The sequence below is a fragment of the Tursiops truncatus genome, chromosome 6 (genome assembly GCF_011762595.2).
Source record: "Tursiops truncatus isolate mTurTru1 chromosome 6, mTurTru1.mat.Y, whole genome shotgun sequence".
NCBI classification, from domain to species: domain Eukaryota; kingdom Metazoa; phylum Chordata; class Mammalia; order Artiodactyla; family Delphinidae; genus Tursiops; species Tursiops truncatus.
The window spans coordinates 115,212,515-115,234,653 of record NC_047039.1 but is presented as its reverse complement, the minus strand read 5'-3'; the positions used below and the strand labels follow the sequence as shown (position 1 = coordinate 115,234,653).

Genomic DNA, 22,139 nt, shown 5'->3' with positions numbered 1-22,139 from the left:
GTTCACAAACCACACAGGGCCATGGCCAGCTTGTTGGAGGTAGGTGGCAGCCACCTCTCCACTCCAGTCTGAACACGTGCAGGAGCCAACCCTTCGCCAAGATTCCATCTGGATTCCTGAGCCAGAGAGCCATGGTCTCAGCCTGAGGCAGGAATGAGCACACGGGAGCCCTCCCTAAGCACCCCAACAGGAAGGCATTTCCCCTATGCTGCTCCTACACCTTCTCTCTCTTGAGAGCAATTTTAATAGCAATTGCTCTCTTTTAATAGCAATTATCAAACTGTGTAACTGTGTGTCTTTCTCAAAACTAGAACACAAGGACCTCCATAGAGACAAGGCACCACGTTTATTCTCATCTGACTGCCAATTCAAAAGCCGACACGCAGAAGGCATTAAATTGTTTGTTATAGGGCTTCCCTGGTGGCGCAGTGGTTGAGAGTCCGCCTGCCGATGCAGGGGACACGGGTTCGTGCCCCGGTCCGGGAAGATCCCACATGCCACGGAGCAGCTGGACCCGTGAGCCATGGCCGCTGAGCCTGCGCGTCCGGAGCCTGTGCTCCGCAACGGGAGAGACCACAACAGTGAGAGGCCCGCATACAGCCAAAAAAAAAACAAAAAACTAACAACTGAAAGGAAAAGAAAATTCAACAACAGTTGGCAATTCCAAAACCCTACTGTCACTAACTGATGCAGTAACTAAAAAAAAAAAAAAAAAAAAAAAAAGGAGGAAGGATAAGAAGACTCAATACTATGGGCCATCTCACCTGACACACCTGGACTTCAGAGTCCACATTCTGATCAAGTGTTCATCAAACATTCCCCAGGACAGAATATAATATAGCCATTTAAAAAAAATCTAGCAAATCTAAACAAACTGAAATTAAAGTATGTCCTCTGACCATAGTGGAATTATATTAGAAATCAACAAAACAGGGAAATCCAGGAAATACCTAAACATTTAGAAATTAAACAACACAATTCTAAATAACCCATGGGTCAAAGAAATCACATGGGAAAACAGAACATATTTCGAAAAGAAAAAAAAAATGAAAACACAACATATCAAAATTTATAGGAAGCATCTTGTTTTGTTTTTTGTTTCTGTTTCTTTTTTTTTTGGCTGCATTGGGTCTTCACTGCTGTGCGTGGGCTTTCTCCAGTTGCAGCGGGCGGGGGCTACTTTTCATTGCGGTGTGCATGCTTCTCATTGCAGTGGCCTCTCTTGCTGCGGAGCACAGGCTCTAGGCTCACGGGCTTCAGCAGCTGTGGTGTGCGGGCTAAGGAGTTGTGGCTTGTGGGCTCTAGAGTGCAGGCTCAGTAGTTGTGGCACATGGGCTTAGTTGCTCCGTGGCATGTGAAATAGGATCTTCCCAGATCAGGGCTCGAACCTGTGTCCCCTGCACTGGCAGGTGGATTCTTAATCACTACACCACCAGGGAAGTCCAGTATCTTGTTTTGGTTTTCTAGGGCCGCCATAACAGAATACCATAAACTGGGTGGATTAAAACATCAGAAATTCATTGTCTCATAGTTCTGGAGGCCAGAAGTCCAAAGTCAAGGTGCCAGCTGGGCCATGCCCTCTCTGATGGCTCTAGGGGAGTGATCCTCCTTGCCTCTCCAGCCTTTGTGTTCACCAGCAATCCTTGGCATTCCTTGCCTTGTAGACACTCACCCCAATCAGATGGCCACCTTCCTCCTGGGTATCTTCACATCGTCTTCCCTCTGTGCAGGTCTATGCTCACAAGGCATTCTCTCTGATGCTGACACCAATCATACTGAATCAGGGACCCACCCTACAACCTCATCTGAACTCATTGCAATGACCCTATTTCCAAATAAGGTCACGTTCTGAGATACTGGGAAGTTAGGACTTCAATGTACCTTTCTGGGGAACATAATTCAACCTACTACACAGGAAAGAAACACTTTGAGGGAAACAGTATAGATTTAAACTCCTGTATCAGAAAAGAACTCATGCCAAGATCCTAAGCTTCCACCTTAAGAAACTAGAAAAAAGAAAACAAAACCCAAAGCAGGCAAAAGGAAGGAAAAAAAGATTAGAGTGGAAATAAATAAAATAGAGAACAGAAAAACAATAAGGAATCAACAAAATCAGAAGTTGCTTCTTTGCGGGGAATACCCTGGTGGTCCAGTGGCTAAGACTCCACGCTCCCAATGCAGGGGGCCCAGGTTCAATCCCTGGTCAGGGAACTAGATCCCACATGCCACAACTAAGAGCCTGCATGCTGCCACAAAGATCCCACATGCCACAACTAAGACCTGGTGCAGCCAAATAAATAGAAGTTACTTCTTTGCAACTTCAACATAACTCAAACCTTTGACTAGACTGACCAAGAAAGAGAGAAGACTCAAATTATTAAAGTCAGGAGGGAATGTTACTACCAACCCTCTAAAAAATAAAAAGGAAGTACTATAGGAACTACTATAAGCAACTGTATGCCAAAAAAATAGATACCGTAGGAGAAATGAACAAATACCTAGAAGGATACAAAACACCAAAAATGACTCAAGAATAATTAGAAAACCTGAACACCTATAAAAAGTGAAGAGATTAAATAATCAAAAAACTTCCAACAGGGAGTTCCCTGGTGGCCTAGTGGTTAGGATTCGGGCTTTCACTACCATGGCCCAGGTTCAATCCCTGGTCAGGGAACTGAGATCCCACAAGCCGTGAGGCACAGCCAAAAAAGAAAAACATTTCCAACAAAGAAAAGCCCAGAGGACTTCCCTGGTGGAGCAGTGGTTAAGAATCTATCTGCCAAGACTGGGGACATGGGTTCAAGCCCTGGGCCGGGAAGATCCCACATGCTGCGGAGCAACTAAGCCCGAGAGCCACAACTACTGAGCCCGCGTGCCACAACTACTGAAGCCCACAGGCCTAGAGCCCATGCTCCGCAACGAGAAGCCACAGTAATGAGGAGCCCACACACCACAACAAAGAGTAGCTCCTGCTCACCGCAACTAGAGGAAACCTGTGCGCAGCAATGAAGACCCAACGCAGCCAAAAATAATTAATTTTTTTTAAAAAAAAGAAAGTCTAAAAAAGAAAAGCCCGGAACCAAATGGCTTCACAGGTGAATTTTACCAATTATTTAAAGAACAAACCCTTCACAAATGCAAAAAACAGAAGAGAAGAATACACTTCCCAACTCATTCTACGAAGCCAGTATTACTGACACCAAACACACGAAGACATCACACAAAAAAGAAAACTATGGGCCAATATAATACCCCTTATGAATACAGATGCAAAAATCCTCAACAAAATACTAGTAAACCAAATGCCACAAGATGTAAAAAGGATTCACAACCATGACAAAGGGAATTTACTGCAGAAACACAGAGTTGGTGCAACATATGAAATCATGTACTATATACCATATTAAGAAAATAAAAGAAAAAAATCGTATGATCATCTCAAAAGATGCAGAAAAAGCATTTAACAAAATCTAATACCCCTTTCTGATAAAAACACTCAACAACTTAGGAATAGAGGGAACTACCTCAAACTGATAAAGGGCATCTATGAAAACCCAAGGCTAATATCATACTTTAATAGTGAAAGACTAAATGTTTTCCCCTAAAAATAGGAATAAGACAGGGATGACTCCTTTCACCACTTCTACTCAACATTTTACTAGAGGTTCTAGTTACAGTAATTAGGCAAGAAAAAGAAATAACAGGAATCCAGATTTGAAAGGAAGAAGTAAAACTAATTTGATTCCCAGACAACACGATCTAGTATACAGAAAATCCAAAAGTACCCACAAAAAAACTATTAGACCTAATGAACAACCTCAGCAAGGTTGCATGATACAAGATCGATATATAAAAATCAATCAGATTTCTATACACTAGCAATGAACAACCTAAAAATGAAATTAAGAAAACAATTTTGTTACAAAAACATCAAAAAGGGACTTCCCTGGTGGTCCACTGGGTAAGACTCCGCATTCCCAATGCAGGGGGCCTGGATTCGATCTCTGGTCAGGGAACTAGATCAGGCGTGCTGCAACTAAGAGTTCGCATGCTGCAACTAAGACCCGGTGCAACCAAAATAATAAATAAATATTTTTTTTAAAAAAGAAAATTAAAGACTTAAGCAAATGGAAACACATCCTGTATTCATGGATTGGAAGACTTAAGATGGAAATACCCCAAACTGATCTACATATTCAACACAATCCCTATCAAAATCCCAGAAGGCTCTTTTGCAGATATCAACCTGTTCCTAAAATTCATAAGGAAGTACGAGAGTCCCAGATGAGCCTAAAGAGATCTTGAAAAAGAAGAACTAAGCTGGAGGACTCACACTTGCCCATTTATTTTACTTATTACATAACTACAAAAATCAAGACAAGGTGGTACCGGCAGAAGGACAGACATATAGCTCAATGGAATAGATCTGAGAATCAAGAAATAAACTCTCACATTTATGGTCAACTGATTTTCAACAAGGATGCCAAAACAATTCAATGGGGAAAGAACAGTCTTCAACAAATGGCGGTGGACCAACTGGAGAGCCACACACAAAAGAATGAAGTTGTGCTCTTACCTCATATCATACACAAAGAGCAACTCAAAACAGAGTAAAGACCTAAATACTATAAAACCCTTACAAGAAAACCAATTTCATGACATACGTTAGGCAATTATATGGCACCAAAAGTATGAGCAACCAAAGGAAAAATTTTTTTAAATTGGACTTATCAAAATTAAAAACTTGTGCTTACACTCCAATAAAGATGTAAAAAAACCCCAAAAAACAAAAAACCTTGTACTTCCAAGGACACCATCAAAGAAAAATTAGAAAGTGAAAGACAACCACAGAATGGAAAAAAAAATTTTTTGCAAATCATATACCTAATAAGAGACTTGTGTCCAGAATACATAAAATCTCTTACAACTCAATAATAAAAAGACAACCAAATTAAAAGTGGACAAAGGATCTGAATAGACATTCCTCCAAAGAAGATACATGAATGACTAATAAGCTCATAAGAAGATACTCAACATCACTAATCATCATCAATGCAAAATAAAACCACAATGAGATACCACATCACACTCACTAGGATGGCTACTACCAAAAAGACAGACAATAAAAAGTGTGGGCAAGGATGAGGAAAAGCTGGAACTCTCACACACTGCTGGTGGGTGTATAATAGCCACCTGCAGAACAGTCTGACAATTACTCAATCAGTAGTTACCATATGACCCAGCAATCCCAACCCTAGGTATACAGCCAAGAGAAGTGAGCAGAGGTCCACCAGACAAAAACCTGCACTCAAATATTCACAGCAGCATTATTCATAAAACCCAAAAAGCAGAATCAACCCAGAAGTCCATCTACCGAAACAGAGAAACAAAGTGTGCTATATCCACACACGGAATGTTACTTGGCCATAAAAAGGGATATGCTGACACATCCTGCAACATGGATGCCCCGTGAGAACAGGATGTTACATGAAGGAAGATGATCGCAAAAGGCATGTACTGTATGACTCCATTTATATGAAACATCCAAAATAGGCAGATCCATAAAGACAGAAAGTAGATCAGTGATTGCCAAGGGCTGGGAGAGGGAAGAATAGGGAATGACTGCTTACAGGTACGGCGTTTCTTTTCAGGCTGATAGAGACGTTCTGGAATTAGACAGTGGTGATGGCTGCAAAACTCAGGAAAAAATACTAAATAGTACACTTTAAAAATGTGAAGTTTACGATATATGAATTACATTTGAAGTTTAAAAAAAATCATATACTCCTAGACTGATACTGGCATTTGGCAATACTTATCAGTGTGAAGACATTTTCAGAGATACAGAAAACTGTGTCAAAGATCAGCATCGGGGCTTCCCTGGTGGCGCAGTGGTTGAGAGTCCGCCTGCTGATGCAGGGGACACGTGCTCGTGCCCCGGTCCGGGAGGATCCCACATGCCGCGGAGCGGCTGGGCCCGTGAGCCATGGCCGCTGGGCCTGCATGTCTGGAGCCTGTGCTCCGCAACGGGAGAGGCCACAACAGTGAGAGGCCCGCGTACCGCCAAAAAAAAAAAAAAAAAAAAAAGATCAGCATCAACAGATGAACATTTCCAATAGATTTTGATGACAGGGAACCAACTCTAAACCCAAATTTAAGTAAAATATCCTTCCAAAACTTCCATTCTTCTGATTAGTAGATCTGTATTACCAAGAAGGGGGAGAAAAGCAGTCAATTATTATTACATTTTTACTTTTGTCAATAAAAAATTATGAAATTATCCTTAATTTTGCTTCTTGGTGCACAAAGCCTAAAATATTTACTATCTGACCTTTGCCACCTCTGGAACAAACGACACCTGGAGCTGACCTGAGCACGTCTGTGCCTGTTTCAACGAATGGAACCACCATCCACTCTGTTGTTCAAGTGGAACCCAGCATCTGGCCCAGGCCTGGTCGCCAGGAACCACCCTCACCCCTCGTGCCTCATCTGCCACATCAAACTGGCCACCACAGGGAAGGAGCATCACCCATCTCCTCGAGGACTGCTTCCTCCACTGCTGTTGCTCTACAATCCATTCCTTACACAGCAGCCAGAAAGACCTTCCTAACATGCACACCTGACCACGCCACTCCCATCCCTAATGCTCTCCCACTGCCCTTAGGATAAGGACAAGAATCCCAAGCTTGGCTTCTAACCGCTGGACCAGCTACCTCAGCTGGCTCCTTGCCCCACGTTGCACTACACCCTAGGAGGATGATAAAAGAAACATCCACAAAGCACTTAAACAAGTGGTCTCAAAACATTAATACTCATAACTGTTCACACTTCATAAGGCTTATTCACACACACCATCTCGTCTGACTCTCAAAATCACCAAGCAGGGCAGGTTAACCTTCCCTGTCGGGGCTGGGGTTGCGGTCAGCAGGACTCTCCTCCCCGCCAGCAGTGGCTCTATGCTCTGCACCCCATCACAGAAACTCAGGCTTCGTCCTGGTGACTCAACTTCTCTGCATTTTCCAGAATTAGGGTGGAGGGTTGATTCTTCGCACTGACATCTATGATGTACCCTCTGTGATTTCTTCGTGACCTTAGAACGCCCCTCCACAGCACTTTCCCATGTGTGCCCGGGCAGAAGTGGCTCTAACACTCGTCAGCCATGAGGTAAAGTCACCGAACATCTAGAGAGCATGACAATGCCTGCCACATACAGGCGATGCTGAAGTTATGTCACATACGGAAGACAGCGGTTTCCTAAGGCCCCCAGTAAGCCACACACCGTCACACGCAAGAATCAGCTGTGAGTGTCCATACACCTGCTCTCAGCAATGGCAGACAGACTGGCCACCTGTGTTCTCGCACCACTTCCTCCACGTTCTCCGCTGTTTCGGTCTCCTTCGCTGGCTTCCCCTGGGGCCCCGTAGCGTGATCTTGGGGGCCTGGGCTCCACAGCCCTCTTCAGCACCAGGTGCAGGCCCGGCCTCTCTTCTGGATTTTGTGGACCCACCTTCTCCCTGTTCGACGATCACCTCTGAAAGTCTACCATCTCAAGAAATGACAACTGCATTCTCGAGGGTGCTCACTTCTTTCACACCCCTCCCCTTTTGCTCTTCCTTCAAACACACACTGACAGTCTGACCTATTCTTAGCACCTCAGCTGTTCCCACCCTCGTCCAAGCTCCACCGCTCACCAGCATACTTCAATGCCTTCTGGCCGTGCCCCTCCGCCCCTCCACCCGAGTCCCTCCAGAGACTGCCCACCCACCTGAAGTACAAGGCCTCACTGGGCCCGCCCTCCTCGCTCCGTCTCTCTGTCCTCCATGTCTCCCCTCGGCCACAGTGCCCCAGCCTCCTCCAAAGAACAGGTGACTCGTCTCCAGCCTGAGCCTCACCTGTAAGGCTGACTGAAGGCCTGCGTGATGGTAAACAAATGAACCAGGCACAGTGCTCACAGTCTACCCGCCACAGGCAAGGGGAGCGCTCTGCAAGTGGAAGGGCCCTGCTGCCCTGAGAGTGCCAAGCTACCCATTCATCGTCTCCGTTGGAACTAACAGACGGCAGTGTTCTTGCAAAGTGGTAATAATCCTGGATATGGTACAAGAGCACAGAAGAAAGAGCAAACACAAAAGCAATATTCCAGGAAAGAATACATGTGACAACCCACAAGGGCAATTTGTTGATTCCCTCAACACGTTCTGAAACAGTTCACACATGTTCCAGAATATCAGGATCTAAAAGTTCTGATCCCCATCTTAAAACCATGCCTAAGGGCTTCCCTGGTGGCACCATGGTTGAGAGTCCGCCTGCTGATGCAGGGGATGCAGGTTCGTGCCCCGGTCCGGGAAGATCCCACATGCCGCAGAGCGGCTGGGCCCGTGAGCCGTGGCCGCTGAGCCTGCGCGTCCGAAGCCTGTGCTCCGCAACGGGAGAGGCCACAACAGTGAGAGGCCCGCGTACCGCAAAAAAAAAAAAAAAAAATGCCTAAAAGTTCTGGGTCTTCCCTGGTGGTCCAGTGGTTAAGACTCCGTGCTCCCAATGCAGGGGGCCCGGGTTCGATCCCAAGGAACTAGATCCCGCATGCATGCATGCCGCAACTAAGACCCAACACAGCCAAATAAATAAATAAATATTAAAAAAAAAAGTTATACTTCCATTATAGCACCCAAAAGAGTTTGCACTCATTGACTAATTGCTCGTAAATTAAAACAAATCAAAACAAGGCAACCCTTAAAATCAACTGAAGCAGTCAAGGCCCACCCAGTGAAGTTTCTGTCCCTTTTGAACAGTCTTATCACAATACTGCCACAGAGCATTTTATTTTCACACACCAGACAGGTAATAGTCCATGGCTATCAATTCCATCCTAAGACACAAGGCCAGGTAGATGGACTGGGTCCCAATGCCCAGTCAGCCTACATCCATCCTCACTTCAGCTGACCAGCCCTTGAAGCGTTGGTGGTGAACAGAGTAGGCCCTGCCTTCCTCTGGGCAGTGGGAGAGAGCAGGTAAGCTCTTCCCTCACTCCCGTGTCCCGCTAGGTCCCCAGCACCAGAGCACAGGGACTGCCTGGGTGGGCCCACCAGCATCCACCACACTCCCAGGGAAGGGGAGCCCCTCGCACCACTGACTGGAGGCAGCCTCAGTCCTGGCCCTCAAGGACCTCAGAGACCCTGGTTCTCTGCCCAGCAAACGTATGAATTCTTTCAGGTCCTGCCCAAACGGGACCTCCCAGCAAAGTCCTCGTTCACCCCAGCATCCAGCCCCTCTGGACAGCAGGATGATGCACAGGATCCCTGCTGCTGACCCTTCTGGAACACCCGCCGGGCTGCTCCACCCTGGGGTGCTGGTGCGCACAGGTAGTGCCCCAGAGATCTGAACCAGGAAGGGGAGGCCGCCCCAAATCTCAGTTCAACATGCTGAGTGTTGACTGACAAAACCCAAAGCAAGGACTGCACACCTGCAGGAGAGAAGTCTGAACCTGAGACCAGGGAGGAGTCAGTCTATACGGCGGCACAAACAGAACAGGAGGGCAGAGTGGCCACGAGGGTGGCATCATCCTCACAAAGGACTTTCCGACCAGGTCTCTGCACACACCCCGGGGGCACTGCCGTCCTAGGTCCCCACACACGGAGAGTGAAGGCCGAGCAACCGAGGCAGTGCGACGGTGTCTCTACAGTCACAGCGGTGTCCATTGCCAGGCTGGGGTCCTTGAGAGCGAGACCCAGGCCATCTTCCTACAGCAGGCGCTCAGCAGAAGCTTCTCTGTTCCAGAAGGGAGGAGGGAGAGGGGACAGAGGCAGGAAGGAGCCTGGAGCCCACCCATTTCCTTCACACATACAAATTTTATAGAGCAAAATGATATGACCTGAAACAACAGAAACTAGAAACATAAAGGGTAAGGATGAAGGATAAACCTGTATCTTGAACACAAGAAGTACCAGGCACTGCTTTGCACAATGATCAAATAGTTCACAGCAGACAGGCCAAAACACGGAGACAGAAACTCGACGAGAGAAAAGACAAAGAAGGAGTAGGGGTTACACGCTTCCCGCAGAGCTGCCTCAAATGTCCCAGGACCACGCTATGCAAGGGAAACCCAGCGAAGCCCAGCACCTGCGGGCGACCTGCCTGTCCCACACGCTGGGTGGCACGCATGCACACACAGGATGGACTGTGCCTCCCCGTTTCGTGCCGGTTTGCAGCTAAGACAGTTTATGGGTAGGAAACCTGAATTTACATGCTTCTCTGACCTTCAGAGGTTTTACTGTTTTGCTATCCTTTGGTCTGAACTTCACACTGCCTGGCTAAAAGCACAGGCAGAACACCACATCGCCTCCTTTTCCTCCTCTGTGAAATGGAGAAAGTGGGACGGTAACCCTATCTGATAGGGTGGTTGTTGGGATTAAGTGAAAAACCCCACATAAGTCACTTAGTACTTACCTCGTAATACACACTAGAAAAAAATCACTAGACATTATCATGATTATTGACCTGCTGGGTCCCAGCAAGAGCCTTTTTAAAAAGGTAAAAGTGCATCCACATGAATAAATGGACCCTTGCAGGGGCCAATGGCAGGGTCCACCCGACCAGACAGGACTCATTTCCAGAAAACAGCAACTCCATTCACTGACGGCACTTGAGACGGGCTCCCAAGCTGCCCCCCGTTCAGTGTGTCCCCCAAGCAAAAGTCCACTACTGAAAATTCCCACACCCCAGCCCCACACTTTAAACTGTCTCACAACAAAGCACCCCGGCTGCAAGAGCAGGGGTTCCGCCAGTGCTGCGCACTCGGCCTCCTCACCCCAGCCCTACCTGCCCCGCCAGCCCCCCTCCTGGAGGCACCCCAATGCCTGGTGTGCTTCTCCCATGGCTCTCTCTCTGCCAGTGCATCCTTCAACCCGAACACTGTGCCATGCACATCGCAGGATACCAAACAACGTGTGTGAAAGAAAAGACTGGAGGAGGAGGAGGAGGGCACGATCATCTAAATACCTGCTCTGAGCCAGGCACCTGGCGTGTGTTGTCACCACAAGCCCACGCGACAGCGAGAGGACTACAGGGAGCTGCAAGATGTGCCAAAGGTCAAGGTGAGGCTGGCAGGTGAATGCTGACTGTCTGGCAAACAGTCCACAGTCTCAACACGACACCTGGTCTCACGTCTACAGCAAACAACCATGACGACGTCCAGGTGTGGGCTGTGAGACACACCATCCACCTTCCCCTTCCCCACTGTATCCCATTACATGTGCAGGGAAAACAGCCTGCACAGGGGGACTGAACACACAGCTTCAACCCTAAAGAAAACGCCACCTGACTTCAACTATTTAGTGACCTTCTACCTGTTATCAAGGCTGACAGCAGGGACTTCCCTGGTGGTCCAGTGGGTAAGACTCCGCCTACTAATGCAGGGAGCACAGGTTCGATCCCTGCTTCGGGAACTAGATCCTGCATGCCACAACTATGAGTCCGCATGCCACAACTAGGGAGTCCATATGCTGCAACTAAGGTGCAACGCAGCCTAAATAGATAAATAAGAACATTCCTTGTTTAAAGAAAAATGCTGACAACAGAAGATAGTAAGGATTTACTACAGAAAAAGTCTATTCTAGAGCCTCACATCTGTGGCTTTTTCTCATTTATGGCAAAAGCAACACTGAAGTACAGTGGATAAAGGATGGTCTTTTTAATAGATGATGCTGGTTCAAGCGCACATCCATATGAAAGAAGATGAATCCTGACCCCTACACCTCATGTTTTACACACAAAAACCGATCCCAGAAATGGCAAACTATACCCAAAGGAAACAGAAGAAATAATAAAGATTAGAGTGGAAATTTAAAACTAGAGAATAGAAAAACAGAGACTGGGAATTCCCTGGCGGTCCAGTGGTTAGGACTCTGCGCTTCCACTACATGGGGCACAGGTTCAGTCCCTGGTCGGGGAACTAAGATCCCGTATGCTGTGCAGCACGGCAGCTCCCCACCACAACCTAAAAAAAGAAAGAATAAAGACAAACAGAAACTGTCAACAAAACCAAAAGTTGATTCTTTGAAGAGATAACAAAATTGACAAAACTCTAGCTAAACTGACTACCGAAAAAAAAAAAAAAGACATTGAAAGAAGGTAAAGCAGACCTAAACAGATGAAAACACACCCTCTGTTCAAGGACTGTTGGACTAAGTATAATTATGAGGATATTGCTCCCCAAAGCGAATCACAAAATCAAGGCAATCCCTATAAAAACCCTCAAAGGCTTTCTGCAGCTATGGACAAGCTAATCCTAAAATTCACATGGAACTGCAAGGGACCCAGAAGAGCAAGAACAAAGCTGGTAAACCCACTTCCCAAGCTACAGTATTCAAGATCGCATGCGACGGACACAAGGACAGACATATAAACCAATGTACTAGAACTGAGAGTCCAGAAACGAGTCCTGACATTTATGGTCAATTGATTTACAACACAGGTGTCCAGACAAGCCAGTGGGGGGAAAGAACAGCCTTTCAACCAGTGGTTCTAGGACAACTAGATCTCCACTTGCAAAGAATAAAGTTGGACCCCCTACCTCAGACCATACACAAATTTAAGTCAAAATGGATCACAGTCCAAAATATAAGAGTTAAAACTATAAAACTCAGGGCTTCCCGGGTGGTGCAGTGGTTGAAAGTCCACCTGCCGATGCAGGGGACGCGGGTTCTGTGCCCCAGTCCGGGAAGATCCCACATGCCGCGGAGCGGCTGGGCCCGTGAGCCATGGCCGCTGAGCCTGCGCGTCCAGAGCCTGTGCTCCGCAATGGGAGAGGCCACAACAGTGAGAGGTCCGCGTACCGCAAAAAAAAAAAAAAAAAAAAAAACTATAAAACTCAGAGGAAAACACAGCGGTAACTTCATAACAATGGATTTGGCAAGGGAGTGTTAGATATGACACCAAAAACACAAAGAAGAAAACAGATAAACTGTACTTCATCAAAATTAAAAACATTTGGCGCTTCAAAGAACAATATCAAGAAAGTGAAAGGACAACCTACAGAATGGGAAAAAATATTTCCTAATCATATATCGATAAAGGATTTGTATCTACAATCTTCAATATACAAAAAATGTTTACAACTTACCACGGAAACAATCCAACTGAAATGGGCAAAGGATTTCTATAGACATTTCTGTAAAGAAGATACACAAATGGCCAATAAGCACATAGAAAATGCTCAACATCATTAGTCATTAGGGGAAATCCATATCAAAAGCACAATGAGATATCACACCACATCCAACAGAATGGCTATAATCTAAAAGACAGTTAATAACAAGTGTTGGCAAGAATGTGGAGAAACTGGAATCCTCATACACTGCTGACAGGAATGTAAAATGCTAAAGCTGCTAAGGAAAACAGCTTGGCAGTTCTTTACCACAGAGTTAACACATGCCCAGCAAAGCTACTCCTAGGTACACACCCAAGAGAAATGAAAACGTATGTCTATACAAACACTGTTCATGAATGTTCATAGCAGTATTAGTCATCATAGCCAAAAAAAGGAAGCAACTGATAAATGTATAAATAAAACACAGTACATTCATACAAGGGAATATCATTCACCCACATAAAGGAATAAAATACCCCCCCCAGCAGGGAAAGAAAAAAAACAAGTTTACGTAGGCACACCCCAAAAGTGTCTAAACAAAATAATCAAAAAGCATACTGGTGGGCTTCCCTGGTGGCGCGGTGGTTGAGAGTCCGCCTGCCGATGCAGGGGACACGGGTTTGTGCCCTGGTCCGGGAGGATCCCACGTGCCGCGGAGCGGCTGGGCCCGTGAGCCATGACCGCTGAGCCTGCGCGTCCGGAGCCTGTGCTCCGCAACGGGAGAGGCCACAACAGTGAGAAGCCTGCGTACCGCAAAAAAAAAAAAAAAAAAAGCATACTGGTGCTTAACATCAACAGTCATCAGGAAAATGCAAATTAAACCACAATAAGACACACCTACCAGAATGGCTAAAAAGAAAAAGACAAACAATATCAAGTGTTAGCAAGGATTTAGAGCAACTGGCGCTTCCTTACACTTGTACTTTAGTACAACCACCTTGGATACGTATGCACATTCCATGACTCAACACCCCCACTCCTAGGCACATACCCACAGAAACATGCACCTATGTTCACCAAAAGACACATATAAGAATGTTCACATCACCTTATCTGAATACGCCAAAACTTGAAACAACTCAAACGTCCATGCATAGTACAATGAATAATGAAACTGTGCTATACCCAGACAATGGAACATTATACAGTAATGAGAATGAACGAACTACCACGGCACACAGCAACGCAGATGAATCCTAGAGACAAAATGTTGATCAAAAGAAGGCAAACGTAGTACACACTGCATGATGTCCTTTATACAAAGTTCAGAATCAGGCAAAATGAATCAAGGTAACAGAAGTCAGGATAGCAGTGACCTTTGGGCAAGTACACGGCAGACTGCAAGGGGCCCAGGGGGGGCTTCTGTGGTTCTGGTAATGTTCCCTGTTTGATCTAGGGTCTAGAGACATATATGAAACTAGACACATAATGTGTGCATGTTTCTGTATGTATGTCATATATTAATACAATTTCCAAAAAAAGTCTTCATGCTTTGGTTACATGTCTTATTGCTATTGAATCTGGTAAAGATATGGTGACAAGATACTACAGAACCATAATGACAGATTCGAGCAGACCATTTCTACAAGAGAAGGAAACAGAAGGGCAGACTGAGCCAGAGGTGGGGGAACTCCTGACCATTCACTGGCCCATATGACAACTGGCATTTTGTTTCACCCTAGTGTTCAAGGAGTTCACAGAACACAGGCAAACAGCAAGGACGAGGAAGTAACCAAGACTCTCTAAGCCTAAATGCCAGCCTTGGAATCTGATGGAGAGGAAAGGACCTAGACTCCAAGGAGAGAAATCATCTTAACAACCAGCTTAGCAAACAATTTTCAAACTACACAGGACAGAGAGCTCTCTGGCCCTTCTTAGGCTAGCATTTATTAGGAGGCTACTGGGTGTCAGTTCCTCTATCAATAGTATCAAGAATCTATACCTCCTGCCCATATGAGTTGTACTTCATGTCACTAAACAGTTTTTCTTTGTATAAGTATTCCAGCTAACGAATAAAGACTTCCATTTTGCAACCCCTAATGAGTTAACGATTCTGAGCAATGAATATCGATGACTGTTAATATCACAAAGCAAGATTTACTGTGCCTGATAAAAAACTTAATACCAGTTACGACATATTCTTGCTAAAATGTTTTAAAAGACAAATCTATTATACATCTGATGGAGCCCCCAGCCCAGAGCTGTCTAACGGAAAGATAATGTGAGCCACGTATGTAATTTTTAATTTTCTAGTAACCACATTTAAAACAGGAATTAGACAGACTTTCCTGGTGGTCCAGTGGTTAAGACTCCACCTTCTAATGCAGGGGGCACACGTGTGATCCCTACTTGGGAAATTATGATCCCACATGCCATGCCGTGTTGCCAAAAAAAAAGAAAAATTAGAAACACAAATTACTTTTAATAAATGTTATTTAACCTAATACATCCAAAATATATATTTCAACATGCAAACAATATTTTTTAAAGTATTAACATGATATTCCATTCTCTCTTTCACACTAAGTCTTGCAAATTCTGCATGTATTCTGCACTTACAGCACATCTCAATTCACACTAACCACATCTGGACTGCTGAAGAGCCACATGTAGCGAGTGGACATCACACTGGAAAGCAGCAGCTCTAGATCTTAAATATCAATGGCAGGAAGTAGAGGACAAAGGAACATGTTAAACAACATGGTAAGAATGTCATCAGCGAAATGAAGGTTATGGGAAACTTTGGGACACATAAACCATTATCTTCAAAACTTAATTACGGGCTGGGCTTCCCTGGTGGCGCAGTGGTTGAGAGTCCGCCTGCCGATGCAGGGGACACGGGTTTATGCCCCGGTCCGGGAAGATCCCACATGCCGCGGAGCGGCTGGGCCGTGAGCCATGGCCGCTGAGCCTGCTTGTCCGGAGCCTGTGCTCCGCAACGGGAGAGGCCACAACAGTGAGAGACCCGCGTACCGCAAAAAAAAAACCTTAATTACGGGGACTTCCCTAGTGGCACAGTGGTTAAAAATCCACCTGCCAATGCAGGGGACACAGGTTCGAGCCCTGGCCCGAGAAAATCCCACATGCCGCGGAGCAACCAAGCCCTCGCACAACTACTGAGCCTGCGCTCTAGAGCCTGCGAGCCACAACTACTGAAGTCGGCGCACCTAGAGCCCGTGCTCTGCAACAAGAGAAGCCACAGCAATGAGAAGCCCGTGCACTGCAACGAAGAGTAGCGCCTGCTCGCCGCAACTACAGAAAGCCTGCGGGCAGCAACGAAGATCAAACACAGCCAAAAAAATTAATTAATTAATTTTAAAAACTTAATTGCAGGACTTCCCTGGTGGTCCAGTGCATAAGACTCACCACTCCCAATGCAGGGGGCCCAGGTTCGATCCCTGGTCAGGGAACTAGATCCTGCATGCCTCAACTAAAAAGTCCACATGCCACAACGAAGATCCCTCATGCCACAATTAAGACCTGGTGCAGCCGAATAAATAAATATTTTTTTTAAAAAAACTTAATTGCAAGAGAAAAATAAAGACGTGGAAATCAATATACTGAGAATTAAGAGATACCTATGAAGGGCAATGAATAGACCATATTTTGAAATGAAATGAAAAATCTGAACAGTGACTGAATATTTATTGACTGAAATATCCATATTAACTGAAATACAGATGAAATATATCTAAGAACTGCTTCAAAATATTTGAGGATGGATTGGGGAGTGGCCATGAGGAGACAAACTGTTGACATCGGGGGACAGGAACATGGGGCTCATTCTACCACCACATGTACTTCTGAGTAGTTATGAAAAAGTTCCGCAGTAAAAATTCTGAAATATCTACATATGCATTTGTCTGTATACGCTCAATAATTATAATACCGGTAGCCTGCCAAAAGAAGAATTGAGTGGTTAGAGGACAAAGAGGCAGATGTTTCCCTTTATAATTTTATACTTTTTGAATTCTGAACCATGTAACTAACTCATCTACTCAAGATAAATTTAAACACATATGCCTTGACTCAATCCACCACAGGGCCCAAGCCTACTCAGTGGTCTCCCTGCTTCCATCATCTTTTTAAAATGTGAATCCCTAAAATAATCCCTTGCTGACTGTCTATACTGCTCGGGAGACCATCAACTTGTTACCACAGCGACAAGGCCCTCAATGACCCAACCCCACCTGTCCAGCTTCAGCTCGTGTCCCTTCTGACCCATAATTCCACCGTGTACCAAAGGCTTCAGTGTCACAACCCATAACCGAGGAAGCTGGGGCATCTATAAAACAAACACCACGTGGCTACCGAAAATGTTAAAGGACACAGAAGCACGTGAGATGATCCATGAAAGAAGAGTGCAGACAGCACGCACTCACTGATTACAGCCGATTTTAAGTACGAACGTGCACACTCAGATCAGACACAAACAGATGACAAATATTTGGCATTCTTAGCTTTCTAGGTTTCAATTTTCTAAATTTTCTAAAATGCCTGATTTCTTTTTGAAAGGTACAACTGTACCCTGCACTTCCATTTCACGTCTTATCTCCTTTAGGACCTGGACTAACTTATTTTCCTCAAGCGGCCTTTCCCAACACAAGTCTGCCTTCAGCAATTAGCGCAACAGCACGGGCCTTTTCTTGTTTACTTTGAACTGATTCCATCTCAGTTCCCGCTTGGTAATATTTGCTCTATCACACTCTTTAAATTTTGTGAAATCAGAGACCAATCTCATAAACTTGCATATCCTCTTACACAGTATCTAGAATAGCACCTCATAAAGAGAAGGGGCTCAACAGCGCTTATAGACCGCTTGGAAAGAGCATTTTAAATATACTCTGATCAGAACTTACAAACCTATTAAAAGTGGGATGCAGAAAGCAGTCCAAAAACTTTTCCAAAGTAAAATATCAACTGACAGTGACGTTACGGGAAAAGTGACTTCTGACTTCTTATCTGGGAAGACACCACTTCAAAGGAAATGCCACCTATGAAGAGTTAAAGGAACCACTTCAGGGACTTCCCTGGTGGTCCACTGGTTAAGACTCCACGCTCCTGATGCAGGGGGCCCGGGTTCAATCCCTAGTCGGGGAACTAGATCCCGTATGCCGCAACTAAAAGAGCCCACATGCTGCAACGAAGATCCCACGTGCTACAACTGAGACCCGGCGCGGCCAAATAAATAAATAAATACTTTTTTTAAAAAAAAGAACCACTTCATCTTTTGTGTTTTAAAATCCAAAACCACTGAAGACGTTTTTGTTTTGTTTTAATAAATGAAAATACTAGAAGTTAAATAAAAGTGGGACAGTAAGTGGGAGAACTTCTCAACTCTGGAACTCACGCCCTTTGTACCACCCTGCGGTAGGCCAAAATAACTGGTCCCCAATCACCATTCCCTGTGTGATTTGCTGAGCAAGCAGTGTAAACTGAAACCAAACTGCCCACCTACCGTAAGATAACGGCATCCGTCAAACATGCTAAGTCCCATGAAATAGCAAATAACATAAAGTTCCTAAAGGGAAGAGCCCAAAATATGGTTCCCATAAGCTAAATTATCTTCAAAGACAAACTCAGTAAAATGTGGTCAAACATACAAAACCGTTTTGTGCTATGGCAGTACGCGGGGGCTCTAGTCCCCACTGCGGCACGGACCACGTGTGGGATCTCCAACAACTAAGCTACCCACAGATGTCCTTTTGGGCATCAGGGCTGAGGTACGTTTACTGCCCTTGCTAACCTCTGTTATGACTCCAGAACCTTCCCTGGTTATGATCCAGAACCACATACTACATAGTAAGATCTGAGATGGGCAGCCCTTTCCACAGGATAGCTGTGCTTTTAGTGTGGGTGAAAATCTGCTTCTCAAGATTTATAGCAAATGCTTCTGATTTCTGGATGCAGAAAAGACTTTCCACTCCCCTCTCTTATCAAAAGATCAACAAAAGACAAGAACAGGAAAGAGAAACAGGCACTCCACCTAGGAAACATTTCAAACCCCTACACAAAACATGAATAGGAAGACGGAGGCTGGAGGAAACCTCGATCACTCCACAGAGCAGAGGAAGGGGAAACCTAACAAGGTAGTCACTGCTGAGGACCAGGCTGACTGGCCCCACAGAACCATGGAAAGTCTCTAAAGCCAGAGGTGATGCCTGAAGCTGAAAAGGGATGTGGTGTAAAACTCCAAGTAAGGAATGTTGGACCCTCAGGTCCCCGGGCCCCTCCTGCACACTCAGACAAGCACTATTCTATAGCCACAAGCCACCAGAATATACCACACCTGGGGAGAGCAGCACAAAGAAAGACGGGAGTAGGCACCTCACTGAAAGCAAGGGAATTAGGCAAAGGCTACCCAGTGAACCCTGGGAAGACCCTCTCCTTCCCCCTGCCCTTTAACCTAGCTCCAACATCCATCCCACAAGGCAGAGACTGAAGGCTCCCTTTCCAAGGAAACCGAACCAGAGGACAGTAACATTTGGAGGGGAGCCACTAAAAAAAAAAAAAAAACATTAGTCATGACCCTCCAGTGAAAGCAACGACAAGTCCCCCAATACACTCAGCTTCCCATTTTTAGTACTTTATTCATAAAGATGAATAAACAGCCAAGGATCACCAGACATTGGAAGAAGGGTTTCCGGCACGAATGAAAGAGACCAAAAGATACAACAGCAAAGAGGAATGCATAGGGAACAGAAAAAGTGAGGGAAACAAAATTTAATTTTATTTTTTTAATTTTTTAAAAATTTAACTGTAATTTTAAAATTTTAACTGAAATTAAGAGATAAGCAAAGATACTGTATACATAAAACAAGAAAAGGAGGCATTAAAAAAGGAACAACAACAAAAAAAAAGGAACAAAGAGGGCTTCCCTGGTGGCGCAGTGGTTGAGAGTCCGCCTGCCGTTGCAGGAGACGCGGGTTCGTGCCCCGGTCCGGGAAGATCCCCCATGCCGCGGAGCGGCTGGGCCCGTGAGACATGGCCGCTGAGCCTGCGCGTCCGGAGCCTGTGCTCCGCGAGAGGAGAGGCCACAACAGTGAGAGGCCCGTGTACCGCAGGAAAAAAAAATAAAATAAAAGGAACAAAGAACAGTAAAGAACATGAAAATATGAAAGAAGTTAAAAATTCAGTAACAAATTGGAAAATTTTCAAACACACTCCCAAAAAGTAGAACAAAAAGATCAAGCCATGACGAGGAGGAAAGATTTTTAAAAATTAGAATATTCAGTACAGGAAGTCCAACATTCAAATAAAGGAATTGGGGGGCTTCCCTGGTGGCTCAGTGGTTAAGAATCCGCCTGCCAATGCAGGGGACACGGGTTCAAGTCCTGGTCCAGGAAGATCCCACATGCCACAGAGCAACTAAGTCCGTGCACCACAACTACTGAGCCTGCACTCTACAGCCCGCAAGCCACAACTACTGAAGCCCGTGCGCCTAGAGCCTGTGCTCTGCAACAAGAGAAGCCACCCCAATGAGAAGCCCACGCACCGCAATGAAGAGTAGCCCCCGCTCACCTCAATTAGAGAAAGGCCGCGCACAGCCAATGAAGACCCAACACAGCCAAAAAATAAATAAAATAAGTTTATTCAAAACAAAAAACAAATGAAGGAATTGGAAAAAGAGAACACAGAGAAAATAACAAAGAACAAACTATCTCAAATACATAATACAAAACCTCCCTATAAATAAAATGACATCAATCCCCAGATTTCAGGGCTACTTAGTACCCTGTATGATAAATGAAAAAAGGCTACAGCTAAGACCTATCATGAAAATTAGGAAAATCAAGGATGCAAAGATCCTAAAAGTTTGATGTGGGAATAATGCTTACGAAGGATTAAGAATCCAACTGGGGAATTCCCTGGCGGTCCAGTGGTTAGGACTCCGCACTCTCACTGCCGAGGGCCCGGGTTCAATTCCTGATTGGGGAACTAAAATCCCACAAGCCACGCGGTGTGGCCCAAAAAAAAAAAAAAAAAAAAAAAATCAAACTGGACTTCAACAGCAACAACAAATACTAGAAGATACTGGATCAATAACTTCCAAATTACTTGCAACCTGGAATGCCAAGCCCAGCCAAACTTATGCTTTAAGTGCGGTGGCAAAATAAAAACATTTTCAGACATGCAAGTTCTAGAAGTCTGCCTCCCAACAAACTACTGGGAAGCTACTGGAGACGGAGTTCCACCACCATGAGTGAATGAACACACAGAGGGGAGCGTTAGAGGCAGAGAAGGGGCCAGAATCTCCAGGATGGGGACGTGCACAGGCCCAGAAAACAAGCATCCCGCCTGGGCTGGGGTGCCTGAGGAGCACTGTGGAACCGGCTGGTGAGCTGACAGGGCTGAATGGTAAAAACTTAAATTGAGAAACATTTTACAGAATGAAAGGTGCGGGAACATTATTCCGAGGTTCAAGGGGAATCAGGCCAATGAAAAATAAAGCAATTACTAACTCAAGGGAAGTAAAAAAGTCTGCCCAAGAAAAGAAATCCAATTGTGGTTTACCACCCAGCTCAGCACGGCACAAAAATGACCTGAACAGACTGACAAAGATTCTGATATAGATTTAACCACAACTGTGAGTTACCTAAATGAGAGACAGAGTATGAGAGAACTGAAATCGTCATCTACCATTAGTGGAAGCCAACAGATAACGCCTCAAATTGGTGAATGAAGGCATGACAACACAAGCGTGTTATTTAAAACGTGAGGCAAAGGCTAAGAGTGGATGCTCCCTCTCTTGAAAAGCAGGAGAGGATGGCAGCCTCTTTACTGCCTTTTAGCACTATTTGACTTTCTAAACTCTGTGCATGTGCATGCATTATTTTAAGAAACACAAAACAAGGTTAAAGAAAGAGACACGTAGTAGCCACCCTGCTAGAAAAGCACAGAATTTGCCTGGGAAGGCCCACCTGCTGAAAGGTAACGTCTTGCTGGGTCAAAAGCCTTAGGTGACCCTGAACATACATTAAACCCCAGGAGCCCCCAC

General features: G+C 45.2%; 1 protein-coding gene and 1 long non-coding RNA gene across 11 annotated transcripts in view; both read right to left on the bottom strand.

Moving 5' to 3' along the window:
* Positions 1-22,139, bottom strand: part of EHMT1 (euchromatic histone lysine methyltransferase 1) — a 146,218-nt gene that overhangs the window by 121,949 nt on the left and 2,130 nt on the right. The window lies entirely within an intron of this gene.
* Positions 1,084-22,137, bottom strand: LOC141279030 (uncharacterized). Its single transcript, XR_012332790.1, has 2 exons — positions 13,115-22,137; positions 1,084-11,989 (listed from the first exon to the last, which is right to left on the bottom strand). It is a non-coding gene; the product is annotated as an uncharacterized lncRNA (long non-coding RNA).